Source organism: Cetorhinus maximus, chromosome 20, assembly GCF_964194155.1.
Source record: "Cetorhinus maximus chromosome 20, sCetMax3.hap1.1, whole genome shotgun sequence".
NCBI classification, from domain to species: domain Eukaryota; kingdom Metazoa; phylum Chordata; class Chondrichthyes; order Lamniformes; family Cetorhinidae; genus Cetorhinus; species Cetorhinus maximus.
Genome location: NC_135898.1, coordinates 84,440,220 through 84,460,224, shown reverse-complemented (window position 1 = coordinate 84,460,224; position 20,005 = coordinate 84,440,220). Strand labels below are relative to the sequence as shown.

The following is a 20,005-nucleotide window of genomic DNA, read 5'->3' as shown; positions in this document are numbered from 1 at the left end:
ACGGTCCATTTTAACTGCAGGCTCTGTTGATTGCAGACAGATTCCAGTACTGTCACAGTTATGATGTCCCTATAAATTACAAAAGAAATTTCACAAGAATTATATTGGTTGTGTGGTACAAAGGTGAATACATGCATCACATTGGAAAGTAACAGTTTTAAGATGATGGAGGAAAAAATGGAAAAGCTGTATGAACTATCATTACTTAGATGCATATCAAAGAAACAAACCCATTTTGGTTTTAATAACCTGTTTGGTTTTAATAACTTTGTTGGTTATTTCGATTGTGCTAGTGTGTTGTACTGTGTTTTTATGTTATCTGTAAGAAGAATAAGTGACTTTTAAAAAAAAATAGCACCTATTACTGTTTTTAAAAAAAACCCTCAGGGACATTCGACACACTACTTCAAAACCACTTAGTGCAGGTACTTTAAGCTAGATTGTTAAATTTAACAGTGAATTTTCAAGTGTTACGACACATCTGTTGGTGAATGTTATTTTTACTCAGTTTAACAAAAATTTAGTCTGCCAATCCGAAGCTTCATTTTATTCTGCACAGTGCCTCTGACATTTTGTAGTGGCATTCTGTGTCCACAATTGTGTATTTCTGTACAGACTTCTTGGGCTCTGTTTTCTGAACACACCATATTTCAACAGTTTGCATTTTTAAAACATTTTGTAAAATTCTGCTGTTGACAATTTTTATAGGTTGGGGCTTGAGAGGCAAACAATTTCAAAGGAGGCAATTCATCTTTGCCGGTTGAGGGCTTTTCGAGCACAGGCATTTACTGTAATCCCATTTGCCTACCCTTCAATTTTTTGCTGCTTCAAGTATTTATCAAATACCCTCTTCATTGTGATTGATTTTGCATTAATAACTACATATGGTAAAGCATTTCATATTCTAATAGTTCTTTGCATGACAATTCCTTTAAACCTCCTACATGCTTTTAGTATCAATCCTAACTTTACGTCCCCCATTACCAATTCATCAACTAACAGATATTGCTTATATGTATAGCTTATACTTCGTACTAGATCCCCCTTTAACCTCCAGCTCAAGAGAATTCAGCCCCAGTGTTCTTTAAAATTTCTAATCCATAGTAAATCTGTGTTGTGCAAGGTTAACATATATTACAGTGTGAAGAGGTATGGAATTGTAATGCTATGATTCATACACACAGAATTACAGGCAATCACTTTAAAACCTAGGCCAGCCAGTCCTATCTTTGGAGGAGCAGGTGCTCATGGGGTATTGCATCATTATGTTCTGCTGCTAATGTCTTAAGCATCCAGTAAAATTAGCTACTGTATCCATAATTAGTAATGTTCTGCATGGGTGACTGAAGTGGTCCTTTGCATTGTTTGGTATGTTAGGAAACAATGATTCTGTGGATCTTTGGGATGGGGAAGAGTTGGTGGACTTTGTACTGCAAATTCAAAAGCTGATATTATCTTCCCCTCTTCCAACCCCCACTTTAAAAGTAGGTTTTTAATCCTATTTATGTAATAGACCGAGGATGGGGTCTGCATTGATCCAGCATTGGGACACTTTTTTTTGCTTATTTCGGCTTTAAAAGAATGGGTTTAATATTCTCAACAACAACAAAAAAAACCCTGACCTATTACGTGGAAGTCACTCATTGGTATTAAATCAGGTTTGCTGTGATTTATTTTCCCTCTCCTCCACCCCCCCCATGGGATCCTAAATTGGTGACTCCTGCCAAGCACAATACTCCAAAGACAATGGACTGCGCTTGTTGATTAGTTTAGTATTAGCATTAGTCCAGCTGTATTGAAGTCAAGTTTATAAGTGTTAATTTTTTATTTCCCCTGTACTGTTTAGATAGCAGTGGTGAGGAGAGGTGTTGGTTAGGTTACGTGACTTTATAAAGCATCATGAATCGGGTACCAGAAGATAGAATGGACCATTTTGGCATTTTATAAATCATAAATGGCCTTTCACAGCGCACCATATCTAAACTTTTCCTATAGCACAACATTTCCTCCCCCATTCTCCATCCCAAAAATGTATAAGAAATTACTGCAGTTTCCTCATTGGCTGATTTACATAGTGGAATTTTGCATGAACACAATGTTTTACACATGAATAATCTGTCATTTTCAGACAATGGTAGAAATTCATTCAGTAGCAGTTACAATTAAATGTTTTAAAAATGTTGGGAATCTGAAATAAAAACAGAGAATACTGGTAAATGCAGATCAGTAAAGAGTAAAGGTTAAAGTTTCAGATGGGACTTTCCACCAGAACTTTGTGGTCATAAGAGCCCTGGACATTCTGGTAAAAATGGCAATAAAAGCTTTCTGGCTGAGTAGATCAATCTCAAATATGCTTAATGCCTCACTTGTACACTATCATTTTTATAAACTGTACTTTTAACGTCAAAGGCATATTATCTCAGACTCTCATTTCAGGAATTTTTACTAGTGTTAGCTGCAGAATGTTCAAGCGTAAGCTACGGCTGCTAACCAGTTGAGTTGGGACTAAGGTATTTGTGATATATCCAGTCCTCCCATAATAACCTGTAATATCATTGGGTGGTGCTTCAGTGCATGGGTGTTCTTTAATGTTCTTGAGTGCCAGAATCCTGAGCGGAAACTTGCTTAAGGCTTACTTGTGTCTCCCTCTTAATGTATGTATCTCTGGTTTGACCATTTGATTGAAAGGCTGACTTATAATTTAAAGCCAGTGACTTTGTGGTGCTACAATTCTACTGGAGTACACGTGACCACAAACAGCCAGTTGGATCTTGAGCACTGATATCTTGATAGTTGCCGATACTGCCCCATTCTCAAACTAGCTCACCTTCCCATGTTCAGGTAATGTTCAAAAAACGGGTGCCCACTTGGTCTGCTTGACCTCATAATAACAGTTTACAGTCTGAAAGAATTGTATAATTTTTTTAAAAGCTTACATTGCAGTTGTTTATAAATGTATTTCTGGTTTTTGTGTCCGTTTATTATCAATGTCTTGTATAAGTGTTGTGACACTAATTTTTTGCACTACTGTTAATCAATTTGTTTTAAAACTGGAAACTGATTTCAGCTTGGAATACTGAAATACCCTGTGTCTTACTGTAAGTGACCAGTACTTTTTAGATTTTTTGTAACTTGTGTGGTTCTTCGCATTGTACTGTATGTTGGGAAGCAATGATTCTGTCTCTGTGCATGTGGAATTTTTGATTGTTATTGCATAAGAATAACATGAAGTTTAACAAATAACAAAAACATTCTAACTGTAATGTGTTTGTAGTACTTAATGGTTGTTTTAGGCTCAGTTTCAGTACAAAAACACTATTCTTCTAATAAATTTTGTTTGTTAAATTTTATGCTGTCTGTTAATTTCCCTTTTCTGCCCTCAGTTTTGCTTTACTATGTATTTCCTTGCGCATTTTTGTTCTCCGAAGAGTTGACAGTATGGCACAGATTTCTGGCAACATTCCCATTCAGTTTGAACTTGAAGCAGTACACTTAAATATCATTTACAATCCTTGCTCCTGTGTCTGACTTTCAAAAAAGTTTATATTTGGAAATGTTTGGCACTACAAAAAATAGAGAATAGAAGAAAAAAATGTCTCACCTGTAAGAGTCAGAAAGTAAACCTAGAAGTGCATAAACATATCTGGGTTCAGGCCCTGAAAATCATTTGGGTTAAAGGCAGTCACCGTTGAAACTCAGCAACTTTTAGGTACTTTAGTAAGAATGCTAACTTTAGATGTTAATGTTGCTAACTTCTGGAAGTAGTTCACTTCCATTGTATATTTCTCTTATATTAAACGATTCTCACCTGTTCAGTGTATCAGTACCAATTCTATATGAAAAATAGCACATAAACCAATACAGTTCAATGTTTTGCCAATAAACTTGTTTGATGCTGTCAATTAGGAAGCTTTTGTTAAATATCCTTTTTGCAAATTTAATTTTGAGTTTTAACATTATGCAGCTGCTGTAATTGTGTCTCAGCACAAATGTATTGGCAGCTTTTAGTAATATTCTTTGTATTGATATTTCCTGATTTATAATATGTATTACCTCAGATTACTTCTATTAATGCCAGTGGCAGACTTGCTATCACCGTTATGCACGCTATTGCTATCCAGCTCAATGCACTCTTCAGGCACTACCAACTTTGGTAGGAAATATTCAATAATTTTACTAGTTTTCATTACTACTTTTTCATTATCAAGTGGACATATGTATCACAATTCCGAGATCTTGGTGACAACAACTTAAAACTCTATGCGCACAAATACATTGCCATTACAAAAAAAAATTATGAAATGGGAGAAAAATGTAAAACCAATATTTTTAAAATTTAATCCAGTTAGGGTTTTTTCATATTATTTGTGTTTTCTCTTTGTTTATGGCTTTACCACATTCATTTTTAAACAAACCACGGACAAGAGATTTCATTTTTTTGGTAAAATACCTTAAAGGCGTGTTTCTTTCTTTATATTTCGGACAACGTTTTTTTGAGGTTGGAACTTTTTTTTTCCCTTCCCACTTCTAAAGATGTTGTTCATGCTCTATTATAGTTCTAGGGGTGACTAGTGGCATAATGGACAACCCTGTCTGTAAAGTAAACGAGGCATAAGCACTACAATTGCAGATGTGCATACTCTTTTCAGAAACTATTATTACAGCCTCTTTCTGTTGGATGGCTGGCAGCAGTAGGCGTTTAACTGTGGCTCCCATTAGTGTTACATCTGGATCAATGTCCTTTTGGTCCAGTTGACCTGGTGGCTGATCTCCCAACCCATCCCCATGGGCTAGCCATACTTTTTGACATTGCTGGCATGTTAAGGGCCCTCCCTTTAATGACAGGCCAAGTGCACACCAGATAAACCAAGTTAAGAATGTCAGCTTTGCATTCGATTGCAGAAGGATTAATGCAAGGCTGTTGATTTTAAAGTTGTCCTCGCAAATTCAGAGCAGCTGTGCACAACTGAAACTCCCAGTTACCTGATGCTGAATTTGCAGAGATTGCGTACCCTAAAGTTTGCTACTCAATGAAGCCTGATTAAGATTGGGGTGATACTCTTTTCGAGTTATCAACAGTCACAGATTGCAACTCTTTTGAGTACAATCACAGTTCTTGGTTTCCAGGAGTGGGACATGAACCCACAACCCTCTGATTCAAAGGTGAGGGTGCTATGAACTGAGCCACAGGATTGGGGTGATGGAGCAGACCTTCTAGAGTTGAATTAATGAATGACACTAATTGGTCAAAGTTACCACAGGTGGCACATAAACATTCCAAGCAAAGTGTATTGCACTTGTATCATTGTTTCTTACACAAATCAGATTTCTCATCGGAATCTTGACATAGTTGAAAATTCCCACATCTTTATATACACTAATCTATAGTCATTTTAAATCCACAGGATTTGAAACTATATTTCTATTAATAACAAAGACTTGAGAACAAATTTGTAGGGACTTTCAAGAGATGGGTGACTGTGTAAGGCTGCATTTATTGCCTATTCCGCCCTGGGACGTTGATGATAGGCCATTCTCCTTGAGCTGTTATAGTCCCTGTGGTGATATTGTTCCAATGGTGGGATAGGGTATTCTAGGATAATGACATATCGTTATGAAGGAAGAGCAATGTATTTCCACTATGATGATATGTGACTTGATAGGGGGTGCTGTCGAATTAAACTTGACAACTTGCTACAGTGGATCTTATAGTTTGTACACACTGATGCTATGGCGGAAGGGACAGGGTCCACAGTGAAGGAGATTGCTTCATTCTTGCAAGGAGTTAAGCTTTCTCAATGGTGGTATGGCTGCACCCTTCCAGGCAAATGGTGAGTATTCCAACTCACTCCTGATTTGAGCCTTGTAAATGATATTGAGGCTTTGAGGAGGTGATTCATTTGTTGCAGTATACGTAATCATTGTCCTCTTTTGGTGTTGATATAACTCATTCAATTAAACTTATGGCCAGTGGTGACATTTAAAATATTGATGGTTTTGGACTCCACAGTGGTGCTGCTGTTGAAGGTCATGGGGAGCTGACTCTTACTTCTTGTCAGTCCAAGTCTCGGTGTTATCCAGGTTTTGCTTGAGGCCAACATGGGCTGCTATATGATTGGAAGAATGGAGCTAAGCACTGCGGAATAGTCAGCATAGTCCCATTTCTAACTTTATGATGGAGAGAGGATCATTGAAGCAGCTGAAGGTAACTCTTTCGAGTACATTCACAGTTCTTGGTTTCCGGGAGTGGGACATGAACCCACAACCTTCTGATTCAAAGGCGAGGGTGCTATGAACTGAGCCACAGCTGACACCTCATTAGCAGCTGAAGGTAACTCTTTCGAGTTATCAACAGATCGCATGTAACTCTTTCGAGTACATTCACAGTTCTTGGTTTCCGGGAGTGGGACATGAACCCACAACCTTCTGATTCAAAGGCGAGGGTGCTATGAACTGAGCCACAGCTGACACCTCGTTAGCAGCTGAAGGTAGTTGGGCTGAGAATGCTGCACTGAGGATCTGCTGCAGCTGTGCCTGGAGCTATGATGACTGGCTTTGGAAACCACGACCATCTTCCTTTGATTCGCGTTTGACTCTTGATTTGGAAAGATTTGCCTTTGACTCCCATTAGCTTCAGTTTTGCTAGGGCTCTTGGTGTCATATTCAGCCAAATGCTGTCTCAATGTCAGCAGCATTAAGTTCCAGTTAAAATAAATATATATCTATATTTTTTTAGAAATAAATAATATTTTGACTTCTTAGATATACCATAGGATTCCCTGAACAGGGCACAGAAATAAGCTTACTTTGGCTTCCATAAGTTTAGCTGCTTCTTGCTCTCAGTCGAGCAGCAGTAGTTGCTGGGACCAAAGAAATATTGATTTTCAAAAGTTCCAAATGATATCACATGTCTGTGATGATGCCAATCACAGACCTAATGGCAAAAGAAAATCTTAGGAAATTGTGTCAAGCAAAATCAAATTTAATGTTTGGTCCTCTCTCTAGTCCCTTGCTTAACCTGAGGCTGAATCTGTGGCACACTTGGGATCCCAGTTGAGGAAATTTTAAAAGCCCAGACTTTGCCAGTTTTGAATAAAACATAAACAAAACTATCAATTTCTGGAAAAAAAGTTCAGGAATTAAAAAAGGAAAAACTGGATGTTGGAAATCTAGCATTAAAGCAAAGTGCCGGAAACACACATGGATCAGTCAGCACCTGAAAAACAGTCAGTCACCATCAGTGGTGTGTTCTCCATGGTGACGCCACTTGCCAAACAATCAGCATTCTCTTCACATACAGTATAAATTGTTGTTTTCACCCTGATGTTGGTATTCTTGTGAGTGTCCTGACGAATGCAAGACAAAAAGCTTAGGTCTCTTTTTTTTTCAGCATACTCTCTTTTACATTTCTTTATGTTTTCAAGCTTGAGCAGTACATAGCTGTGAAGCCTCGGCGCTCCAACACAGTGGCCAAATTTTGAGTTTCTCATTAACTACTGCACAATGAAGTCTAATGGTTACGTTTCATTGGCTCCATTTTGTAACTGGTACTATACATAGGAATTGCAACCCAGAAACGGGGCCCAACTAGTCCATATTGCGGCTTGCTTTCCAGGCGAGCAAATAGTCCTAATGAACAGTCCTTTTCTGATATCCATACTATGAACACGGATTTGGTAGAGTTTCAATCGGAAGATACATCACCGGTGAACCTGCTCTTAATCTTAGAATCCACACACCAATACTACTTTAACAGGTCTTTCCAGCATTTTTTGTTTTTGTTTCAGATTTCCAGCATCCAAAGTATTTTGCTTTTTCCTACTTTAACAGGTCTTAGTTGGTCTCTGAGTCAGTGGGTTCAAACCCACTTCAAAGACTTGAGCACAAAATCCAGGCCCTGGTTAATCCAGTTCAGTCTGAGCACTACAGCATAGATTTATCAGAATGATAACTGGACTCCATGTTAAATTACAGGAGAGGTTACACAAACTAGGATTGTATTCCCTGGAGTTTAGGTAAAGGGGTGGCTTAATCAAAGTTTTCAAGATATTCAGGGGAAAAGATAGGGTAGATAGAAATTATTCCTGCTGGTTGGGGAGACTTAAGACGAAGGGCCATAGTCTCAAAATTAGGGCTATGCCTTTCAGGAGTGAAGTTAAGAAACACTTCTACGCACAAAGGTAGAGGGTTGTAAATCTTTAGACCTTTCTACTTCTCTTTAGACCTGAAGAAGAGTCAAACAGACTTGAAACGTTAATTCTGTTTCTCTCTCCACAGATGCTGTCAGACCTGAGTTTTTTCCAGAATTTTCTGTTTTTATTTCCAATTTCCAGCATCCACAGTATTTTGCTTTTATTTTTATCTACCCAGGGGCGCTGGGGATGCTCCGTCATTGAGTTTATTGAAGACCGAGATCTATAGAATTTTGATCATTCAGGGAACTGGGACTTGGGGATTAAGCAGGAAAGTGGAGTTGAGGTCAAGGATCAGCCACATTTGTATTGAATGGCAGAACAGGCTTGAAGGGCCAAACTGTCTCCTCCTATTTCACATGATCTTGTGATGTGCAGCACTGATGGAAGGCTGTACTGTCAGATGTGCCGTCTTTTGGATGAGACATTAAAGCTAGGCTCCACCTGCCCTCTTGGGTAGCCTTAAAAGTTCCCATGGTGTTGTTTTGAAGAAGAGCGATAAACTTCTCCCAAGTGACCTGGGCTAATATTTATACCACAATCAACATCATTGGAAACAGTATTGGGAGCTTGCTGTGCGCGAATTGACTTCCCTTTACATTACAACAGTGACTGCACTTCTAAAAGTATCTCTCTGACTGTGAAGTGCCTTGGGACATCCTGAGGCCATGAAAGACGCTATAGAAATGCGAAGTTTTTCTCAATTCATTTTGATAAGGAGATGAACTAATTTATCTCTGACTGAGAATTGAACCTAAAACTACCTGCTCTGGACAGCTCGTGCACTTACTCCCATTCTTTTGCAATGTAACGTCACTTCACTTAAAAAAAACAGTAAATGGTTGTGAAGTTTTTGGACATTGAGGACATAAAAGCAACAAAATAAATTTGTTTTTTTCTTAAATGCTAATGCCAAACCAACTATTACAAATTATCATTTATCCATCCAGTACAATCTTTGCAACTACACTTGAGCTACAAAAAATAATGCCCATGTTTTGTTTGTGTAAAATTGCGTGTGTGTGTGCTGAAGGATGGGACATACCATACATGGTGTTAACCTTGTTGAAAGGAATACTTCTGCCAGTGCTTTCAAATTTAAGTGAACAGCACTTACAATCAAGAACACAAAGGAGTATGTACCATGTTTTATTCACGGTTTTGCTCCAAAACAAATTGCTTTATGTTTGAGACTATAGGAGTGCAGCCAGAGTCAGGGACCCTGTTCTCCCTCTCGTGTGTAAACAGGCTTAAACTCCTGGAGCCAATGGCATTGTGGAGCCCACGGAGCTTTCTGACTGGTTGAATGTGCATCAGATTAAAACCATCAAGCTCATTGAAGGGAACTTGACCTTTTTTTTGTGATCTGGGTTCCCACCCCATCGTAGCACAAGTGAACCCAGCAGTCTGGTAGAGCACAGCTCCCAACGTTCAGTATAAGAGTGGAAGAATGATGAACAGAAATTGTGCTCCTGAAGCTGGATCTCTGTACAACTACCTAAGCATGTGAAGGACACTGCATTACCAAAAATTGTTTTGAGTTTGCTGTGGTATTAAACCAAGTTCAGTCTGCTCTGTGAGCAAAATGTAGCCCTCCCAAGTCCAGGCAGTCCTGCCACAAGGCCACAACTGTGTCTGTGCTTGTGGACATGTTGGGCATGTTTTGTATACTATTATATCCTTTATTGGTGGATAAATCTTAAATCAGAATACCCCCAAGGTATATTGGTGACCACATTTGAGATGTACGCATGTTAATAGGACAGCTGATTTCAGTTTCAGATGGCGCCTGTGAGGCGCTCAAGATTATTTAAAGGCAAAAAGCTTGAATGTTCCAGAAGGTCTCAGATTTGCTGCTGGAGCTGATTGTAACTGGTGTGGCATCAAACTGTTGGCTTGGGGAGGTCTCCCAGTTCTGTTAGTTGCCTAGTGACCCATCTTGGGAAAATAAGTGATTCTGGTCAGTAGGCAAGGACAGGATTTGGTTAGGCTGTTATGTTTCCTCCAGGTGAAAGCTTATTGGTATTCGCTGTGCCTGTTGTCATAAAGGGTTGTTGCTTGGCTGAGAGAGTTAGTAACTTTGGAAGAAGATGTTAGCACAACCTGTTTTTAGGGAGAGAGAATACCGAGTAGCCATGTGTTCTTGTTCTCCCGGTAACGGGTACAAGTGACATGAATAAATGTTTGATTTATTCCACTTCACTGTGTGATAGATAAGTACAAAAAAGTTTGACAGTTCATTGTCAAGAAATGAAGACCATGGTTTTTTAAAAATTAACCCTGGCCTGAATTATTTCACTTATTTAATGGTTTCAGTTGGCTTTTCTGTTAGTATCTTGCAATTGTTTATTTATCAATCTGAAGTCCTAGAAAACGTTGGGCCATCACCCGACGACCATTTTTAAAGAAGGTAACCTCTTTTGCAGTATTAAGGAATGCTGCATTGTCTCACATACTGATTTTTGCTTGCAACTTAAAAATTTTTTTTAATTCATTCACGGGATGTGAGCTTTGCTGGCTCGGCCAGCATTTATTGTCCATTCCTAGTTGCTCCTTAGGTGGTGGTGAGCTGCCTTCTTGAATTGCTCCAGTCCATGTGGTTAGGTGCACCCACGATGCTGTTAGAAAGGGAGTCTTCCAGGATTTTGACTCAGTGACAGTGAAGGAATGGTGATGTATTTCCAAGTCAGGATGGTGATTGACTTGGAGGGGAACTTGCAGGTGGTGGTTCCATCTGTCTGCTGCACTTTTCCTTCTAGGTGGTAGTGGTCATGGGTTTGGAAGGTGTTGCCTAAGGAGCCTTGGTAAATTGCTGCAGTGCATCTTGTAGATGGTACGCACTGCTGCTACTGTGTGTCGATGGTGGAGGGAGTGAATGTTTGTGGATGTGGTGCCCTTACAATTCTCATCCTTGTTTTCAAATCCTTCCATGACTTTGTTCCCTCCCTATTTCATAGAGTCATAGTTATATAGCACAGAAACAGGTCCTTTGGCCCATCGTGTCCGTGCCAGCCATCAAGCACCTATCTATTCTAATCCCATTTTTCAGCACTTGGCCTGTAGCCCTGTATGCTATGGCATTTCAAGTGCTCATCTAAATACTTCATAAATGTTGTGAGGGTTCCTGCCCCTACTGTAACCTACTTCAGCCCTACACCCCTCTGAGATCTCTGCTCCTCCAATTCTGGCCTTTTGCGTGCCTTTAATTTTAATTCCTTCACTGTTGGTGGTTGGTATTTCTGCTGCCTGGTACCCTGAATGCTGCAATTCCCTCCATAAATTTCTCTGCCCCCCCTCTTTTCAGATGCTGCATAAAACTTACCTCTTTAACCAAGCTCTTGGTGATGTGCTCTAATATGTCCTTATGTAGCTTGGTGTCAAGTTCTGTTTGACAATGCTCCAGTGAAGTGTCTTGTGATATTTTACTATGCAAAAGGTGCTGTATAAAAGGAAGAAGTTGTTGTTGTTTGTTCATTTAGATATAAAAAATCCAATGGCAGTGTTCAGGAGAACTCTCTCCTCCTTGATGTCATGGCCAGAGGAAGACTGGCCATGACTGGCTATTGGGGAACTTCCTGCGTGGTCTCCCCATTTAATTGTTAACAAGCATCCCAGCAACTTTGACAGTTGAATTTGGAGTGACCCAGTTTTATGCCTTGGCCTGCCCCAGTCACATGCATTTTTATAATGTTTGACTTTTAGGAAGAATGTAATTAGGAATTTTGCATATGGAGAGTTGCACCCTCTCTGCCACTGAAGGGCTGAGGCTCCTGACCCCTCATAGACATTGCTTGCTGACAATGTTTTCTTTTCCAGAAGCTATCTGCAGAAGAGATGCGTCATGTTCAGCACCATTTGTTCCAGGTCTTGCTGCATTTGGACATGGACTGCTCCAGTACCTGAGAAGACCTGGACAATATCCAGGCTTGGGCTGACAAGTAGCAAGTAGCATTTGCTTCACACAAATGCCGAGCAATGACCATCTCCAACAAGAGAGAATCCAACCATTGCCTCTTGACATTCATGGCAGTACCATTACTGAATCCTCCACTATCAACATCCTGGGGACTACCATTGACCAGAAACTGAACTGGACCAGCCATATAAATATTGTGGCTGCAAGAGCAGGTCAGAGGCTAGGAATCCTGCGGTGAGTAACTCACCACCTGACTCCCTGAAGACTGTCCACCAACTGCAAGGCACAAGTCAAGAGTGTAATGGAATACTCCAGTTGCCTAGATGCGTGCAGCTCTAACAACACAAGAAGCTCAACACCATCTAGGACAAAAGCAGATTGGCATCTTCTTGATTGGCATCTCATCCACAAACATTCACTCCTCCACCGACGAACAGTGGCAGCAGTGTGTACCATGTACAAGATGCACTGCAGCATCTCGCCAAGGCTCCTTAGACAGCACCTTCCAAACCCATGACTGCTACCATCTATAAGGCCAAGGGCAGCTGAGGCCTGGGAACACCACAACCTGGAAGTTCCCCTCCAAGCCACACACCATCCTGGCTTGGAAATATATCACCATTCTTTCACTGTCGCTGGGTCAAAATCCTGGAACTCCCTCCCTAACAGCACTGTGGGTGCACCTACACCACATGAACTGCAACGGTTCAAGAAAATAGCTTACTATCACCTTCTCAAGGGCAATTGGGGATGGGCAATAAATGCTGGCTTAGCCAGGGGTGTCCACATCCTATGGATGAATAAAAAACAAGAGAAATATCAATGGGATCCTCTTAGAGTAGTTGAATGATATACCACAAAAGAGTTCATTCAGTTCATCATGCTTGTGCTGGTTGTTTGAAAGAACTATTTAATTAGTTTTGCTCCCCTCTCAATTATATGTCAAATTCCCTTTTGAAAGTTACTAATGAATCTGCTTTCACCACCCTTTCAAGCAAAATATTCTAGATCATAAATTACTGCATATGAAAAATTCTCCTCCTCCTTCCCTCTGGTTCTCCTTGCCACAGGTCTTAAACGGTGTCCTTTGGTTACAGAACCTCCCGCCTGTATAAACTTTCATACATCCAACAATCCCAGGGGCCAGTGTTGGATCCTTTACTCTTCCTGATATATGTTACATATGTACAGGGCACAATTTGAAATTTTGCAGATGATACGAAACTTGGAAGCATTGTGAATTCTGTGGAGCGTAATGTAGAACTTTAAAAGGACATGGGCAATTTGGTGGAATGGGCGGGCAGATGGCAGATAAGTTCAATGCAGCGAAATGTGAAGTGATTTTTTTTTGGTAGCCAGAACAGGGAGAGACAAGACAGAGGATACAGGTCTGAAGAAGGTGTAGGAGCAGAGGCCCTGGGTTTATATGTGCATTAGTTGTGAAGGTGGCAGGACAGGTTTAGAGAGCGGTTAATGAAGCATACAGTATCTTAGGCTTTAATAATAGGCGCATAGAGTACAAGAACAAGGAAGGTTACGTTGAACATAAAGTTCAGCTTCAGCTGGGGTATTGCGTCCGGTTCTGTGTGCTGGATTTTAGGAAAGATGTGAAGGCATTGGAGAGACTCATAGAAGTATACAGCACAGAAAGAGGACATTCAGCCCATCATGCCCGTGCCAGTCAACAAAGATCTGACTACACTATCTCAATTTTCCAGCACTTGGCCCATAGCCCTGGAGGCTATGGCAACGTAAGTGAATATCTAAATACTTCTTAAATGTTACGAGGGTTTCTGACTCAACCACCCTTTCAGGCAGTGAGTTCGAGACTCCCACCACCCTCTGGGTGAAAAAGAATTCTCATCTCCCCTTTCAACCTTCTACCTCTTACCTTAAATCTCTGCCTCCGGTTATCGACCCCTCTACTAATGGGAAAAGTGCCTTCCTATCCACCCTATCCATGCTCCTCATAATCTTATACTCCTCTATCAGGTCCCCTCTCAACCTTCGCTGCTCCAAGGAAAACAATCCCACCCTTTCCAATATTTCCAGCCTTTTATACAATTCCAGCATAACCTCCCTGCCCTTGTGTTCTATGCCTCGGCTAATAAAGGTAAGTATTTCATATGCCTTCTTAACCACCTTATCTACCTGCCCTGCCACCTTCAGGGATCTGTGGATATGCACACCAACGTCCCTCTGATCTTCAGTACTTTGCAGGACCCTACCATTCATAGTGAAATCCCTTGCCTTGTTAGACCTCCCCAAGTGCATCACCTCACACTTTTCTGGGTTGAATTCCATTTGCCACTGCTCTGCCCACCTGACTAGTCCATTGATACCCCGCGGTTTACGGCTATCCTCCTCACAATTTACCACCCTACCGATTTTCATGTCATCAGCAAATTTCTTGATCATACCCTATACTCTTAAGTCCAAATCATTTATGTACACCACAAACAGCAAGGGCCCCAGCACCGAGCCCTACGGAACCCCATTGGAAACATCCCTCTACCATCACCGTCTGCTTCCTACCTCTCAGCCTATTTTGGATCCAGTTTGCCACTTTGCCTTGGATCCCATGGGCTGTTACTTTCTTGACCTGTCTGCCATGAGGGACCTTAATCAAAAGCTTTGCTAAAGTCCATGTAGACCATATCAAATGCATTACCCTCATCAACACTCCTAATTACCTCCTCAAAAAATTCGATCAAATTTGTCAAACACGACCTCTTAACAAATCCATGCTGACTATCCCTGATTAATTCATGTCTCTCCAAGTGCAGAGAGGGTGCAGAAAAGATTCACGAGATTGGTCCCAGGGATGAGGAACTTCAGTCACGAGGATAGATTGGAGAAGTTTGATCTATTTTCCTTGAAGAGGAGATTTTGATACAGGCATTCAAAATCATGAGTGGTCTGGACCGAGTAGATAGGGAGCAACTGTTCCACACATGAATGGATGGAGAATGTGAGGGCATAGATTTACAGAAATTGACAAATGAAACAAAAGCAACATCAGGAAAACCTTTTCCATGTAGCAAGTGGTTAAAGTCTGGAATGTACTGCCTGACTGTGTGGTGGAGGCAGGTTAAATTGAAGCATTGAGAACAAAGTTAGACTGTTACCGGAAGAGGTAGAATACGCATGGTTACAGGAAGAAGGTGGGGAATGGCACTAAGTGAATTGCTGATTTAGAGAGCTGGTGCAGATGTGACAGGCCGAATGATGACCTCTGTGGTGTAGTGATTCCGTGATGAAATCGACAGGATCTTGTTGAACATAACTATATGATAAAATATTAAAGATGAAATGACCCATTTGATCAAGACCCTTATGAAAAATTAAAGTAATCTTACTCATCACAGAGCAAGTTTGATAGTTATTGGAAGCTGCTACCGTTGCAATGCTAAAACTAATTGTCTCAAACTCATGCACAATTTGTTTTGCATATATCTGCATAGTCACCTGTTTATATCTCTATACAATGTACTGTTGTTTTATTAATTTTCATACAGAGTCTGGGACTTTTGTTTCTCATACCATTACACAATACACAGACAGTTTTTTTCCAGTTAATAAACTCCTCCCACGGATTGGATGGTACAATATACTGCAATACAATGCTTTGACTTTTGGGGCAAACATCCATTTTCAAGTGGGTCAGAGATGATTGAGGCCAAGATACCATTTGCCTTCCTAATTGCCTGCTGCACCTGCATGCTAGCTTTTAGTGACTCATGAACTAGGACACCCATGTCCCTTTGGACATCAACACTTCCCAACCTCTCACCATTTAAGAAATACTCTGCCTTTCTGTTTTTTTCTACAAAAGTGAATAACTTTATATTTATTCATATTATATTCCATCTGCCATGTTCTTGCCCATTCACTTGGCCTACCCAAAGTCCCTTGAAGCCTTTGTATCCTCCTCACAACTCTCATTCCTACCTAGTTTTGTGTCATCAGCAAATTTGGAAATAATATACTTGGTCCCCACATCAAAATCATTTATATAGATTGTGAACAGCTGTAGCCCAAGCACTGATCCTTGCGGTACCCCACGAGGAACAGCCTGCCACCCTGAGTGACTTGTTTATTCCTACTCACTGTTTTCTGTCCGTTAACCAATTCGCAATCTGTAGCGGCATATTACTCCCAATCGCATGTGCTCTAATTTTGTTTACTAACCTGTGTGGGACTTTATCGAAAGCCTTCTGAAAATCCAAATACACTACATCCACTGGTTCTGCTTTATGTATGCTACAAGTAACATCCTCAAACAAAATCCAACAGTTTTGTCAAACATGATTTCCCTTTCGTAAATCCATGTTGACTCTGCCCAATCATATAATTATTTTCTAAGTATCCAGCTATCGCATCCTTTATATTAGATTCTAACAGTTTTCCTACTGCTGATGTCAAACTAACAGGTCTGGAGTTCAATTTTCTCTCTCCCACCATCTTATATAGTGTAAAAGTAATTTTGACAGTCCAAGAAAGAAAGAACAAACTTCTACTTTTATAGTACCTTCCATGACCTTAGGATGTCACAAAGCACTTTACAACCAATGATGTACTTTTGAAGTGTAGTCATGTAGGAGATGCAACAACCAATCTGGACATAGGGAAGCTCCCACAAACGGCAGTGTGATGATGACCAGATTTTTTTTTCTTTTTAGTAATGTTGTTTGGAGGCCAAATATTGGTCCAGGGCATCAGAGGGAATTCCCTTACTCTTTGAAATAGTGACATGGGGCAGTTTATGACCACCGAAGAGGGCAGATGGGGGCTGTGGTTTTACTTCTCATTTGAATGACAAGCACCTCTGGCAGTGCAGCACCCCTTCAGTTGGAGAGTCTGCCTACGTTTTGTACTTAGTTTCTGGCATGTGACTTGAAGCCTCAGCCTGACACTGAGGTGAGAGTGCTACCCACTGAGCCACGGCTGACACTGGATAGTATTACTAAGGGGACGTAGGATAACGGCGCAAAACATGGCAATTGTGGATATACACTGATTCACTATGGGAAATTTGCAATAGAGCAATTTTGCTTGTTAAGAAACCTGGATGTTTGAAGAAATAGAAGTAACTCCATTTTCTGATAGCGTTTCTATTGGTCTTCGTTGTTTGACTGATTTTATCTTGCTAGCAGGTCTCCTGAGCTACTTTTCAAGCTAATCTGATGAGGCACTATTTTATTAATGACATCAGCATTGATCCGTTTAATGGACAATATACTGTTCTGCTGTTACAATGAAGCTGCAGTTAAGTTGGCCCCTCAGAATAACACCAACAGTGCAGGGTTTGATCCCCGTTCTGGCTGAAGTAGACTTAGGGCCTGCCTTCTTGCCCTGCCCTGTAGTAAAATAATGGCATTATCCCTGGTTCCATGATCCTTGAATAATCAAGGATGATACCCGAAGGAGGAAGCTCTTTCTACACTCTTCCGTCAAACACTCCCAGGCAGATAAAGGAAGCATAGGCTAGGTGCAGAGTAAAGCTCCCTTTACTTTTTGTAATCCAGGTAGATAATTGGTTTCTTGAAAAGTCATCATGGCGACAGATGCGAAATTGAGATTATTCAAATAAAACAAGTAATCATCATTAGTAACATAGTTATAGACAATTATTAAAGTATAAAATAATAAGAATTGTGCAATTGTTAACACTTCAGTATACAAATAATTACAAATCATCTAGCGCTAAGAGGTAAGGAATTGTACAGACCATTGGGTTAGATCACAGCACAGGCATACTCATCATCTGATAATATAAAGGACACCTCCATGTTAACCAGAACTTAACTTTTCATTGGTTGCAGGAGGCAGCAGAAGACACGGCCGTTATTCCTATCATCTCTTCAACAGTCGTGCCCTGATAAAGTATGTTGCAAGTCTCTACTTGACATCCTAAAATTAGTAGAAAAGAGCAGAGTACTCCCAGGCTGAGAGATCCCCTGGAATTCTGGCCTTCCAACAGAGAACTTCAGATGTGAGATTAGCTATCATACACATGTGATACACACTGGCTACAGGGCGATACTGGAAAATACTGGTACAAGTGGTACGGTAGCATAGTCGTTATGCTACTAGGTTAGTAATCCAGAGATGTGGATTAATGATCAAGAGACTTGAGTTCAAATCCCACCACAGCAGCTGTGCAGTTTAAATTCAGCTAATTTAATAAATCTGCAATGAAAAGCTTGAATCTGTAATGGTGACCATGAAACTACCTGATTGTCATTAAAAAATTCTGTCCATTAAGGAAGGAAATCTGCTGCCTTAGCCCAGTCTAACCTCTATATGACTCCATACCCACAGCAATGTCTTGGCCTGTGAAATGGCCTAGTAAGCCATTGAGTTGTATTCATCACCACCTTCTTAAGGGCAATTAGATGCTCATGTCCTGTGAATGAATTTAAAAAAAGAAAACTTGGGGCTTTTGTGCTTTAAATGTGTGTGGTTTGACATCATGGTTCCTCACACTCTGGCATCATTCCACCCAATACCATGGCACAGCTTCCACAACAAGAAAACTTCTACTTGCATAGTGTGTCTCGTGCATTGTAATATCTTTATCCAAGAGGTGTAGAACTCCAGTGACTAAATGAAGAATAACTGATTTTGCTGTAGTAGTTACTCAGATATAACATTAAATTGATTTTTTTCCCCTTGCTGTATGCCCTTTTCCTCAAAACGTTAGAGGAAGAACTTGTGTTCATTTCTCCACCTCATGACATCTCAAAGCACTTACAGATATTGTTGCAATGTAGTCAATGAAACAGTTATTTTGTGCAGTGAGTTTCCACAAACAGCATGGAGGTAATGATCACAATCTTGTTTCTGTGATGTTGGTTGAGAGATGAATTTGGGCGGGTGGGGGTTGCTGTGGGCTACCATGTTGAATAGTGTCTGTGGGATCTTGCATGCCCACCTGGGGGAGCGGACTAACCAAACCCTGAGCTCCAGTTCAAGGTTGAAGGTGCCATCCAGTAGCTCGACCAATTTGTCATTTTGAAAGAGTTACGCAAGACTGGAGCTATTAGCTATGTGGAAGGCTTCATGACACAACTCAATGTTTTTCTATTCAAACCTAACTCGACGTAAGAGACTTAAAATGTCATAAGAAGTAGGAGCAGGAGCCCATTGAGCCTGCTGCAGCATTCGATAAGATCATGGTTGATCTGATTGTGACCTTAACTCCACTTTGCTCCTGTTCCCTTAATTCTCTTGTCGATTAAAAATCTGTCTAACTCAACTTTGGATATATTCCATGAATTAGCCGCCACTGTCTCTGAGGAAGAGAATTCCAAACACTAATGACCCTCTGGGAGAAGAAATTCCTCCTCATCTCTGTCTTAAATGGGCAACCCCTTAATTTTAAGCTGCGCCCCCTTCAAAATCTTGTTTCAATACGATCACCTCTCATTCTTCTAAAATGGGCTCAATTGTTCTTTAAGACAACCCCTTCATCCCAGAAATCAGCCTAGTGAGCCTTTTTTGAGCTGCTTCCAATGCAGGTATATTCTTCCTCAAATAAGAAGACCAAAACTGTACACAATAATCCAGGGGGGGAATTTTCTGCCCATTGGGCGGGCTTGTAGCCGATTGCCTGCGCACCACGATCGGCTGCGCACCGCCATTTTACGTGGGTGGGCCAATTAAAGCCTGCCCAGTGTGGCGCGCACCCAGAAGCTCGCAGCGCTGTGTGGGCAGGGGGAGGGAGGACAGTCGGGGCCTGCGCTCTTTCGCGCACAAAGCACAGAAATCCCCCTGAGGCAGGTCCGTGCTTTCAGCTCAAAACATCTTTAAAATAAAGAAATAAAATTATGCAGACATGTCCCCTCATGACAGTGTCACATGAGCTGGGACATGTTTGAATTTAATACAAATT

At 40.7% G+C, this 20,005-nt stretch overlaps 1 protein-coding gene across 10 annotated transcripts in view; it reads left to right on the top strand.

Annotated features, from left to right (window-relative positions):
• LOC144694529 (ligand-dependent corepressor-like) overlaps positions 1 to 20,005 on the top strand; it is a 120,550-nt gene that overhangs the window by 83,765 nt on the left and 16,780 nt on the right. Inside the window, exon 3 of one of the 10 annotated variants that reach the window (XM_078565073.1) lies at positions 17,934 to 17,994. The exons of 8 other annotated variants lie outside the window; for them this stretch is intronic. The gene's annotated coding sequence lies outside the window, so the exon portion shown is untranslated. Of the gene's footprint in view, positions 1 to 14,772; positions 15,458 to 17,933; positions 17,995 to 20,005 lie in introns of those variants that run through there. One more of the 10 variants, XM_078565077.1, reaches the window with a different exon arrangement.